The sequence below is a fragment of the Myxine glutinosa genome, chromosome 9 (assembly GCF_964187855.1).
Source record: "Myxine glutinosa chromosome 9, kmMyxGlut1.1, whole genome shotgun sequence".
NCBI lineage: Eukaryota > Metazoa > Chordata > Myxini > Myxiniformes > Myxinidae > Myxine > Myxine glutinosa.
The window spans coordinates 46,447,059-46,459,190 of record NC_136269.1 but is presented as its reverse complement, the minus strand read 5'-3'; positions in this window follow the sequence as shown (position 1 = coordinate 46,459,190).

The following is a 12,132-nucleotide window of genomic DNA, read 5'->3' as shown; positions in this document are numbered from 1 at the left end:
GAGACAGGTGGTTATTCAAGACTACCACAAGTGCAAAAAGTGGTTTTCAGCACCAGCACGAGTGCGGAAAGTGCTTTTGCAACACAAACACAACCGGGGGAAATGGTTTTGAACAATAGCACATGTGTGGAAAGTGGTTTTGCAACACTAGTGCAAGTGCGGAAAGTGGTTTTGCAACACCAACACAAGCACGTAAAATGGTTTTCAACACCAGCACAAGAGTGGCAAGTGGTTTTTAAACACTAACACAAGCATCTAAAGTGGTTATTCAACACTGGCACAAATGAGACCAGTGGTTTTTCAACACATTTTGAATACTAACTCGAGCATGAAAAGTGGTTTTCAACATTAACACGAGTGAGGAAAGGTTTTTACCATGAAGAGAAGTGCGAAAATTCGTTTTCAACGCCAGCACAAATGCGGAACGTGGATTTTTCACATCAGCGCAAAGTGCTTAAAGTTGTTTTGCAATACTAACCCAAGTGCAAAAAGTGGTTTTCAATGCCAGCACAAGTGTGGAAAGTGGTTTTGAAACACGAACACAAGTGTGAAAAGTGGTTTTGAAATACTAACACAAGAGCAAAAAGTGCTTCTCAACACTAGCACAAGTGAGGAAAGTATTTTTACCATGAAGAGAAGTGCGGAAAGTGGTTTTCAACGCCAGCACAAATGCGGAACGTGGACTTGAAACACCAGCGCAAAGTGCTTAATGTTGTTTTGCAATACTAACCCAAGTGCTAAAAGTGGTTTTCAACACTCGCACAAGTGTGGAAAGTGGTTTTGAAACACGAACACAAGTGTGGAAAGTGGTTTTGAAATACGAACACAAGTGCGAAAAGTTGTTTTCAACACTAACACAAGTGCAAAAAGTGGTTTTTCAGCCATGGTATAAGTGAGGCAAGTAGTTATTCAAGACTAACACAAGTGCAAAAAGTGGTTATCAATGCCAGCACAAGTGCGGAAAGTGGTTTTCAATGCTGGCACGAGTCCGAAAAGTGGTTTTTCAGCAACACTTACACAAGTGCAAAAAGTTTTTTACACAAAAAGTGCAAAAGCACAAAAAGTTTTGCACAAAAAGTGCAACAAAAAGTTTCACAAAAAGTGCAACTTACACAAACACAAAAAGTGTTTAAAAAGCACAAGAGCACCAAGTGCTTCTCAACACTACCACAAGTGTGGAAAGTGGTTTTGCAACATTAAGCAAGTGCAACACTAAAGCAAGTGCGAAAAGTGGTTTTCAATGCCAGCACAAGTGCGGGCAGTGGTTTTCAATGCTAGCACGAATCCGAAAAGTGGTTTTGCAACACCAACACAAGTGTGGACAGTGGTTTTGAAACACTAACATGAGGGCGATAAGTGGTTTTGCAACACCAGCGCAAGTGCGGAAAGTTGTTTTCAACGCCAGTACAAGTGCGGAACGTGGATTTGCAACACCAGAGCAAAGTGCTTGTCGGTGTTTGGCAATACTAACCCAAGTGCGAAAAGTGGTTTTCAACACTCGCACAAGTGCGAAAAGTGGTTTTCAATGCCAGCACAAGTGCGGACAGTGGTTTTCAACACGAGCACAAGTGCGAAATGTGTTTTTCAACACTAACATGAGGGTGAAAAGTGGATTTGCAACACAAGCACAAGCGCAGAAAATGGTTTTCAACACCAGTCGAAGTGCCGAAAGTAGTTTTGCAACACTAACACAAGTGCTAAAAGTAATTTTGAACACCAACAGGAGCATGAAAAGTGGTTTTCAACACCAGCACAAGAGCAAAACGTGCTTCTCAACACTGGCACAAGTGCGGAAAGTGTTTTTACCACAAAGAAGAGTGTGAAAAGTGGTTTTGCTTTGCAAAGAAAAGTGGTTTTGCTTTGCAAAGAAAAGTGGTTTTCTTTTGCATTGAAGAAGGACCATTGTCCCTTTCTCTTTTCCTTTCATAGTCTTCGATTGGAATCCACACTTTCCTATCATTTAACCCCTCTTTATAATGTGTGCGGCCATCCGAGAATAATTGTAATCAGTGATCTTAATTTTTTTTCTCTCTTCCACGGGTAGAGTTTTCTTAAACCCGGCCCGCATGTACACACAAGATACTCCTGACGTATGATGTGGGCAGGCATGTGAGGGGAAAAAAGCAAAAGCAAAGGCACTGGCACTCCAAGCATTTGCACAAAAAGTTGGTCCTTCCTTCTTAAATAAGAAATAACTTATTTGGAGGTTGTGAAAACATAACCTCCATCCAACTTTGGTGGCGGAGGTAATAATGAATAATATCCCCCTTCCTTGGACAAACTCTGTGTCAATGTGAATAAATAGCTTATTGTGGGGAACCCCTACCAGAAGTAAAATATGATAAACCACAAACATGTATGATTGCCTTTTCAAACAGTCACTACTGCTGTTTAACAGTTAACACGAAACTGAAATGGAGGAAACCCTACGTTTTTTAGGCATTTATATGTTTATCGAGTTCCCCAAAGACTAACGGACCTGAGCCTACTCATTGATGATGGGATATACATACATTTCAAGAACAAGTTTATTTAATAATTTTTTTCATTTTATAAACCATTCCTGGGAAGATAAGATGTTCTCGAGCTCATTTTCAAGGTGATTCTGAGAAACGTAATGGTCTCCACGTTGTGGTGGTCGAAAGGCTCCCAGTTCTTACCTATCCCACAGAACCCTGTAATACCAATGAGTGACCTCTTATTGACCTTTTTAGCCGCGTCGCAGACGCAGCTCATAGAGTGCCCTCTGCTGTTGTTGTTGTTGTTCTTCTTGTTCTTCTTCTTGTTCTTGCAGAGAAGACAAAACCTCAAAGCTCCACCCATTCTGGGAACCATAGCTCCACCCATTCTGGGAGAGCCTTCATATAAACAAATATCCACCATTTTATTAACTAGCTAAGCTTTGAGGCCTGTTTTGTAGGCCCGTGGTGTCTTCCTCTCTCACACAGTTTTATTTCAAATCAAATTCGATATATCATTTCATTTTTCACAGTCGCTAACATAGTTTTAGACTCGGTTGAAAAAAAACGGGAAGAAAATCCGATGAAAGTTGCCCTTTATAGAACGAAATGAATTCTCAAAGGCCTGTAACTTCAAGTCCATTGAGATTTTTTTTTTTTAAATCGCGGCATGGTCAGTCATACACCGCCCGAAATAAGAGACGGGAAAATGCCGAGATATATATATTTTGTTTAAATCGCGGCATGGTCAGTCATACACCGCCCGAAATAACAGATGGGAAAATGCCGAGATATCTATCTATAATTCCAGTAATCTCTGTCTGTACGTTTGTCTGTGACCGCTGTTTCTCGACAACCACGGGTCCGATATACTTTTAACTTGCCAGGTATATTGCTGGGGACCCGAGGATGTGCCTTTTCAAGGTTTCATATTAATCGGACAATTACTTACCGAGCTATGTCCAAAAAACGATTCAACCAATCAGAGAGCAGCGAACGATCGCGTGTGCCGAACGTGGCGGACACACTCTGCCTCGGATGGCACATTTGACAGCGTATTCATTTATTTCACGTTGGAAAACTATGTTGCCGTTAAACTATGTTTTAATAAAGTTTTAAAACTAATAAAAACGAATTTGCGATTCATTCGCTTTCCTGCGCGTTTGTGCACGCGATGGCGATTGCTTTACCAAACTCCGGAAGCCGTTCGCTTTGGACCAAACCATTTCATGTAAATAGAGGGGGGGGATATAATTTTAGATATAGATATAGTACGGGCAATGCCCTAGTATTAAAAATTCGTCCATTTGATGACAATCGTCGCGATGAAATATTTAATTTATACGTCGTCACAATAATGTGGAGAGAGGAGCATAGCTTCGTTCACGTGTCGCCACACACGGGAAATTGCCGAGATATATATTTTTTTAATCGCGGCATGGTCAGTCATACACCGCCTGAAATAACAGACGGGAAAATGCCGAGATATATTAAAAATTCGTCGCCACACACGGGAAATTGCCGAGATATATTTTCACTTTGCACAAAAATAACATCAAGTAATCGAATCAATAGGAATGTCCTGTGCCTATAACATCGACGTTATAGGCACAGCTGCATCTAGGCATTGTGTAACATCGACGCGGCTTTTGTTTTAATTAAAACTTTTTGTACTTGTTTTTTTACAAACTGCACTTAGCCAATTGGTACCGTGAACAGGCCCTTATAACGGCAGTTCCACCTTTCACCTTAATGAGATGATGGTTACTGTTTAAAAAGACAAGTACGTATATATAGCAAATCAACAATGTTTATAAAAACACTCCAAAGCTTTTTTTTTCTCAACTCCCACTCACTTCAGCTCATAAGGTTAAAATCTCATCTTTTATTTTTTCAGCCATCTCAGGTATATCTGAGCCGTGGCTCTGACCAACCTGGCGTGCTATTTCGTGTCCGTGTTGGGGCACGCCCTAGTGTGAAACTAATTAGCAGGTGCTACAATCTCCGACTTATCTGCTCGCACTGCGGACGGAGGGGCTCGGGGTGTCGTTGGCACGGAGGAGTTCGTTTTAACGGTGCGATTCGCACGTTGGCGCAGAGGCCTGAGCCTGGTTCCCTGTCTTGGCCTTGGACTCTGCGATCGGTGTAAATTTGCACTCTCATATGGCGGGGATGTTTCCCGGGCGTGTCAGCACACCTTGCGCGTTTTTGGCACCGGCTGGCAAGGCGCGAGCATTCATCCACCTGTCACTGACGGTCTTTCGATTTCCCAGCACAATTCCGCCACACGGTAAATGCTTCCTACCTGTCTATCTGGAGCCTCACGGGCACAGTTGTGGCAAAAAAAAAATTGTGTGGTTGTCCATTGTGTAAGCTTGGGAGGCCATATCACACACTCATTCGGTGGTCCCATGTGTAAGCAATATGTATGTAGCACTGTAGCAGACACACACACACACACACACACACACACACCTGGAAGATGAAGACCGTCAAAATTGTACTAGTGATAATTGGGGCAACAGGAATGAAAAAGAAGAACCTAAGGATATATTAAAAAACCATCCCTGAGAACATTACTGCAAACGAACTCCAGTTGGAAGCTGTCCAGGGCTCGGTCCAGGTATCCTGAAAAGAGCCCTCGGAACAAAATTTTGAAAACTTTTTGAGAATAAGAAAACTTAACTAATTGGTCCATGAATTGTGAACTCTTTGTGAAATGGAGTTGGATACTTCGACACCTGGGAGGACTCCGTTCCACCTTTTGAAACCTGGATTTGGAGATATAACTACACACCAACCTTTCATGTAAATCTGTCCATGCAATAAAATAAAATTGTTTTTTGAATAGCAACAACTATTCCTAATGCAATAAAGCAACATATTAAAAAAAATTTATACTATTATATCCATAACACAACACAACAACAATTCACATAACACTATATAATTGACTTTTTCTTCATAGCAAACGTCAAGATAGCTGTCGGCCTATAAAGTAAGAACTTCATGAATTTACAACAAAATTGACCAATTTTCAACTTTCTGAGTCAGCTGTTCTTCATCGACGTATCAACCGGCCTTTCTACCCTGAACCCTGCAAAAGAGTGGGTCTACGAACCTCGGCCGTGGATCTCCGACGTAGGTGACATCCATCAGTTAATTCTGCAATGCACATGCGCACACCTCAAAATGGAATAGAAACGATTCTTTTCTATTGTGTGAGTGATGACTGCTTCATACCACCAAAGTTATTATGCACAAAAATCACATCGCCTCTATCTTCTCATCAAGACACCAGGCATTTGATACCATTCTACTCATCTCTGTGAGGTTGGTTCATGGTCCTTGTGCGCAAAACAAATCTCTGTTTTGAAAAAGTAAGCAACAAAATATAAGGTTTCCATTTCTTTGGTAACTTGAGATGTCATATTCGTTCTGAATATATTTTCTGTGATGTTTTATTTATTTGCGCTTTGACTTGTATTTTGATGCATTGTAGGTTGCAAATGCTCATAGTTATATCGGCGAGTCACTCATAATATTTGCATTCTTGCGCTGGATATTATATACATATATATATATACACATACACACACACACACACACACACACACACACACACACACACACACTCACACACACATACCCAGGTCTTTTAAACAGCTGTCCACCACCATCTCTTATCTGCCCCCATCTAAAACCTTGATCTTTTCTACCCCCACTAATTCACCCCAGATCCACTTTTTTGAAATACCAACTTCTTTCCTAGAAGTCCTTGCAATGTCCATGTGTTTTATACCTCTCCCATCCTCTCCGCCCCCCCCCCCCCCACCCTCCAAGCTCTCTCCTCCCTCCCACAGATCTCCCGATGTCCCTGTTCTCTACTGTTGTACTTGTGTGCTTCCTTCTCTCTCCCCATATTGTCTGCCGCTCCCCTTGTTATATGTTTTATGTGTCAGTTTGTTTTTATGTGATTAATGTTAGCTCTTACACGAGCCTCGATCTTGTATTCAAAAAATTAAAAAATTCTTTTTGAGATATCCTGTTCACAGACAGACAAACAGACGGGTGAAAATATAACCTCCATCCATCTTTGGTGGTGGAAGAAATGAACTGAGAAATAAGATTTTTTAAATTACTGAATATACATTCTCAGTATGGTGGTGGCATGTCAGTTCAGTGCTCTCAGTCTCACCATTATAGCATTCTCAGTATGGTGGTGGCATGTCAGTTCAGTGTTCTCAGCCTCACCATTATGCCATTCTCAACATGGTGGTGGCATGTCAGTTCAGTGCTCTCATCCTCACCATTATGCCATTCTCAATATGGTGGTGGCATGTCAGTTCAGTGTTCTCAGCCTCACCATTATACCACCACAATATTGAGAATGTATATCACTTGAGCATGAGTGTAAAACGTGGTTTAATTCATCTAACCTTGAGCTGCGCCCATCATGACTGAGAGTTGCACAAACTTTAAAGTGAAACATTTTAAGATCAATTATTCCTCCAAAGTGACATTGGAGTGAAGGAAATGCTGTCGTTGTGCTCAGAAAGCAATTGCACCTCGTTTCTAGTTGTGGTGGTGTGGGAACATTTCCCCTTCGCTTGGTGCCACTTGTGCCAAAGAAGGAACGACAAAACACTTGGCTGCGATGCAAGGCGGATTCGCCGCTTTGCTTTGAGACCCCTTGAAGCAGACCCTCAAAGAATGACCCATTGTAACCCAGGCATGGCCTTCCTGCAACCCAGACACTTCCATTGATCAAAGGCATGGACGAGTGACAGTGTAGGCTACACATTCTGCCCGCTATCTCTCTGCTGGCACACTTTGTGAACTCCCCAGTGCACAACGACACCAGTCAAGCAGATTTGATGGATTCATTTGCCTTTGGAAAGTATCTGTCTGTATTCGGTAAGTCACAAACATGGATAATATCTTTTCTATCAAATTTTGGTGTAAAACTACATCCACATCAGTAAGGAAAGTACTAGCAACAAGACGAAGTAGAGGTAAAACACACCAAGATCGAAGCGAGAGTTGAAGACCATAAGGGCCTGCGTGGCTGTTTGGTGTTGTTTGGTCTGACAGGATGGCCTAGACCCTAGAGGATGTCCTTCACCCTGGGTTTGAATCTTGGCCCAGCTACAAACTGCCATTTTGGTGTCTCCCGGGCAGGGCAAGGCATCACCGTGCCCGCAGATGGCAAGGCATCTGTATCCCGCAGATGGACGATAAACTGGGAGTCCTGCCTGCCATCATTAGTTGCTGGATGTTAAAGATCCCACAATGTCTTTCATGAAGAGTTTGTGAGCTATCCTCAGAATACTGAACAAATTCCAAATTCCTGCCCTAACCTACAGAGGGCGTTGTATCAGTGGCACAGACATACCCTCAGCCAATTGTGCCAGTCGCAGCCTTATGCTCCATGTGAAGGAAGAATATGTCATTGTTTGTGGAACATTGATCTCATGCTCAGAGTAGAGCTTGCAGCAAGGTACATAAATCACATGCAGGAACTAAAACAGCACTCGGTAGAGTGTATACCTCTGCCAGGCTGAACAGTTTACATTTTGTATCCAACTGATAGGCCGGATTTGGATCCGGACCTAAACCAAAATCGAATTGGCTTGTTCTTGTCACCTGACCAACTCATCCACCTGCTTTTGTCAAAGGTCGTCCACAAAACCCTTTGAAATATCATGCTATATATCGTTTTGGACTCATCTCTCAATGGTGAAGAATCGATTTTTAAAATTCTGGGATCCACATCCGAATCTTCAGCAAAATCCAATCATTTCGTCCTCGTCACACACAAAACCTCTCCACAAAATTTCGTCTGAATCTGTCCACAACTTTTTGAGATATCATATTCACAGACAGACAGACAGTCGTGAAACCATAACCTCCACCAACAAACGGTGGCAGAGGTAAAAAAGACATTAAGAGACCATTGTTGGTGTAGTGCAGACAAGATGACATCCTCCTGCATCAAATTTGTTTTTTTCCTCGAGACATCAGTGTACTTAAACATGAATTACTGAGACATTAGATTACATGACAATGTACAAATGAACACAGTGTGTGGAATTTGAATCTGTAATCCCAGCATCATGAGCTATGGTTTAGTAGTTCATAAGACAAAACCGATCAACCCAAATTTATGTAATTTTTATGAAAATCTGAGCATTGACTCAAATTCATGGCCTTGACAAACTGGATTATAAGAGAGAACATAGGACGATGGATATTGAAATCAAAATATGCTGCCTGTATCTGTATTGATTAGACAAGTTTCACTTTAATATTTTAATAAACAAGTTTCACTTTAATAAACAAGTGTTAAACTTCAATAGAACAACTATTTTTGAATATGCAATTTTTTGGTCGTAAAATTCGCACAAAACAAGCCCTGAAGTCGATTTATCATGCAATCTCAGTCAACTTGAAGTGTAGCTTTTTTACACATACAAATGTCTCTCAGCTGAGCCCGACAAACATGTCCCAATAACCAATTTACTTCACCTACAGTAGATCTCATAGACAATGGAGGACAAAGTACAATAGGGTGGCAATACATCCTCCCTGCTGACTGTTGGCTCACAGCCCAAACAACTTGTGTTGCTTTCTCTGTAATGCATGTATGGAATAAAAATACATTCATCTGTTTTCCCAAAGCTCGAGGTTCCGCAGTCCACCATGATATGATGCAAGGCTGCGGATTAAGTCCCATTGAAATGTGTTTGTGTCCTGGCAGTGTTTATTGTTCCATTTGCACAGATTTGCTCGACCTATAAATCCTATTTCAGTTTTCGTTTGTCTGCTTCTTGATTTAATGTCTTTCTTTACCGCCCCACTATCATAATACGATGCAAGCAACAAGACAAAACATCACTTCATTCCTTCACGCCTGATGCTCCAGTTCCAACGCATCACTCAAGCAAAATTCTCCACCAGTCTCCTGGGATTCCGTATGACATCCCCTCAAACGTTCATGCAAAAAGAAATCCTAAGTGCAGGAAGAGGCAAAGAAAGTATAACACGAGTTGATTTCTGCTGTGATGCTAAATCCATCATAAATCTCAGAATCTAGATGAGAAATCAATTTTATTGTATTACTTTTTGGTCTTTTTCTCATAACAATGCTTGTAACACGAGCTCCCTTGCTAGAAACTTTGATGTAGGAAGAGGCCATTAGGCCTATCAAAGCCTGCACTATTATGACCAACTTATGGTTGTTGGCCATACTCTAACCTTTCTTAAATGCTGAGCATCAAGCAAGGAAGAAGCACGCACCATTTGTAGGTTATTTCTCCGAAATAACTTCATAGACTGGGTCCCGTTGTCTGTCCATCCGCCCGTCTGTCCGTCCGTTAACATTTGACTAAAACATCTTCGCCTCATAAATTACCTAACCGATATTGACCAAACTTGGTACGATGCATCAGGACAGTATATACAAGGTGTTCCAAAAATACCTCGACAACTTTGGTTGTTAATATCATTTAGTACCACAAATGATACAACAATGCCTACACTTGGTTTTATGTGATACAGAAACTCATAAAGTTTTCTTTATTTTCAGGTCTGGTGGTTTAATGTAAAAGAAAATGGCGACTCCACAGGAGAAATCTTCGTGCATCGAATAGTTAATCGAGATGAGATCCGACACGCATGTTCAGCGTAATTTCCGTACAAGGTATGGAAGGAATCCGCCACCGAAGACTTGTATCAGAGAGTGGTACAGGAGGTATAAGGAGACAGGAAGTTGTCAGAAACAGAAAAGTACTGGTCGACCAAGCACAAGTGCAGCAGACGTTGAATGAGTACAACAAGAACAACAACAACAACAACAACAACAACAACAACAACAACAGGCATTTTAAGGCCATTTTCCCTGCAAGAGCGGGGGTTAGCCCACTGAGTTGAATGTACACAGGATTTAGAGACGTTGAATGAGTGTGTGAATCATTTCAACAAAGTCCCAGAAAATCAATCTGACAAACATCCAGAGAACTGGGACTACCAACCACCACTGTACACAGGATTTTGTATAAAAGATAAGCTTTATCCTATAAGGTGCAGATTCTGCAGGAACCCAAACCAAATGACGGACCCAAACGCAAGATGTTTGCCTTGGAAATGCTCAGTTGCATCGAAGATGACGAAGTTTACCTGAGAAAGGTCATGTTCACAGACTAAGCTTGTTTACATGTATTGAGGAAGGTCAACTGGCACAATGTGAGGGTCTGGGGTTCTGAAAACCCCCACATAGTCATTGAAAACATATGAAACAGTCCAAAGGTCAATGTGTGGTGTGGCCTTCTCCATGACCACTTGGTGGGTCGGTTTTTCTTTTCGGAGGATACAGTGACCTCAACAATTTATCTCAATATGTTGGAAGGATTCGCTTTCCCGCAGATTGAAGACTGCAACCCCATATCAGTTTTCAACAGGACGGCGCTCCCCCTCATCGGGCCTTAGTCGTTTGAGCCATCCTGAATGAAAAAATTCCAGGTCGCTGAATTGGTCGAGACGGAAAAACCGCCTGGACCCCACAATCACCCGACATAACCCCCGTTAATTTCTTTTCTGTGGGGGTTTGTCAAATATGTTGTCTGTAACACCAAGGTGGCATACCTGCGGGGTCTTCATTCTCGGATCGCAGCTGCATGAGCACTGGGGGACGGAAACATGCTGAGCCGACCATGGCAAGAACTCGTGTACCACCTTGATGTCCTGCACATGACAAACGGAGCTCACATTGAAGCGTAATGATGGTGTGCACACAACTTTATGAGTTTCTGTATCATATAAACCAAAGGGTATCATTATATCATTTGTGGTTCTAAATATGTATATTAACAACCAAAGTTGTCCGGGTCTTTTTGGAACACCCTTTATGACACAGATCCGGCGTACCAAACTCCATTACAGAGGTTCTGCCGAAGCAATTTCTTGACAAGGGCCATGATGGGCAGTTTGCCATCCCTCTCCCAGCAGTAGTTAGGGAATTTGTAATCTGTTCCTGGTGATGGCGATACATCGCCTACTCTTCATGAAGGACACCCTAGGATCTTTAATGTCTACCAACTAATGCTGGCAGACGGGATTCTTAATTTACGTCGATCTGAGGTACGGACAGTCACAGCAAGCTTCATATCGTGGGGTGAAAAGCTTCAACATTGACTTCATTGAGTTGGCTTTGGAGCTTGTAGGTAATCTATGCTCCTACCCAATTGCAGATGGAGCTGCACCACACCTGAGCAGATTTACAACTGAACTGAATGAAAACAACTGAAAATGAGAAATGAAAAACTGGCAAGGACTGTTTACTCAGTAGCCTCTCGCAAGTTGTGCTGTCAACATCCAATAACAGCATAAACGTGCAGCATCAGAACTTTCCAAAGCATCACAAGCGTTACGCCTAGGTCCTCCGTCGGTGAAGTGATGTGAGTTGACAAAGTGGAAGACGCAAGGCGGCCATCTTGGATTTTGACATGGCGACCCAATTTTCAACAGCGTTCTTCCTTATGCCTAGATACACCCACACACCAGCTTAGAAATTGGTACTTCGCTTATTTTTCAAGATATTCCACTCACAAGGTTCAGACATACATGACGTTGGCCATCTTGGATTTTGACGTGGCGACCCAATTTTCAATGGCGT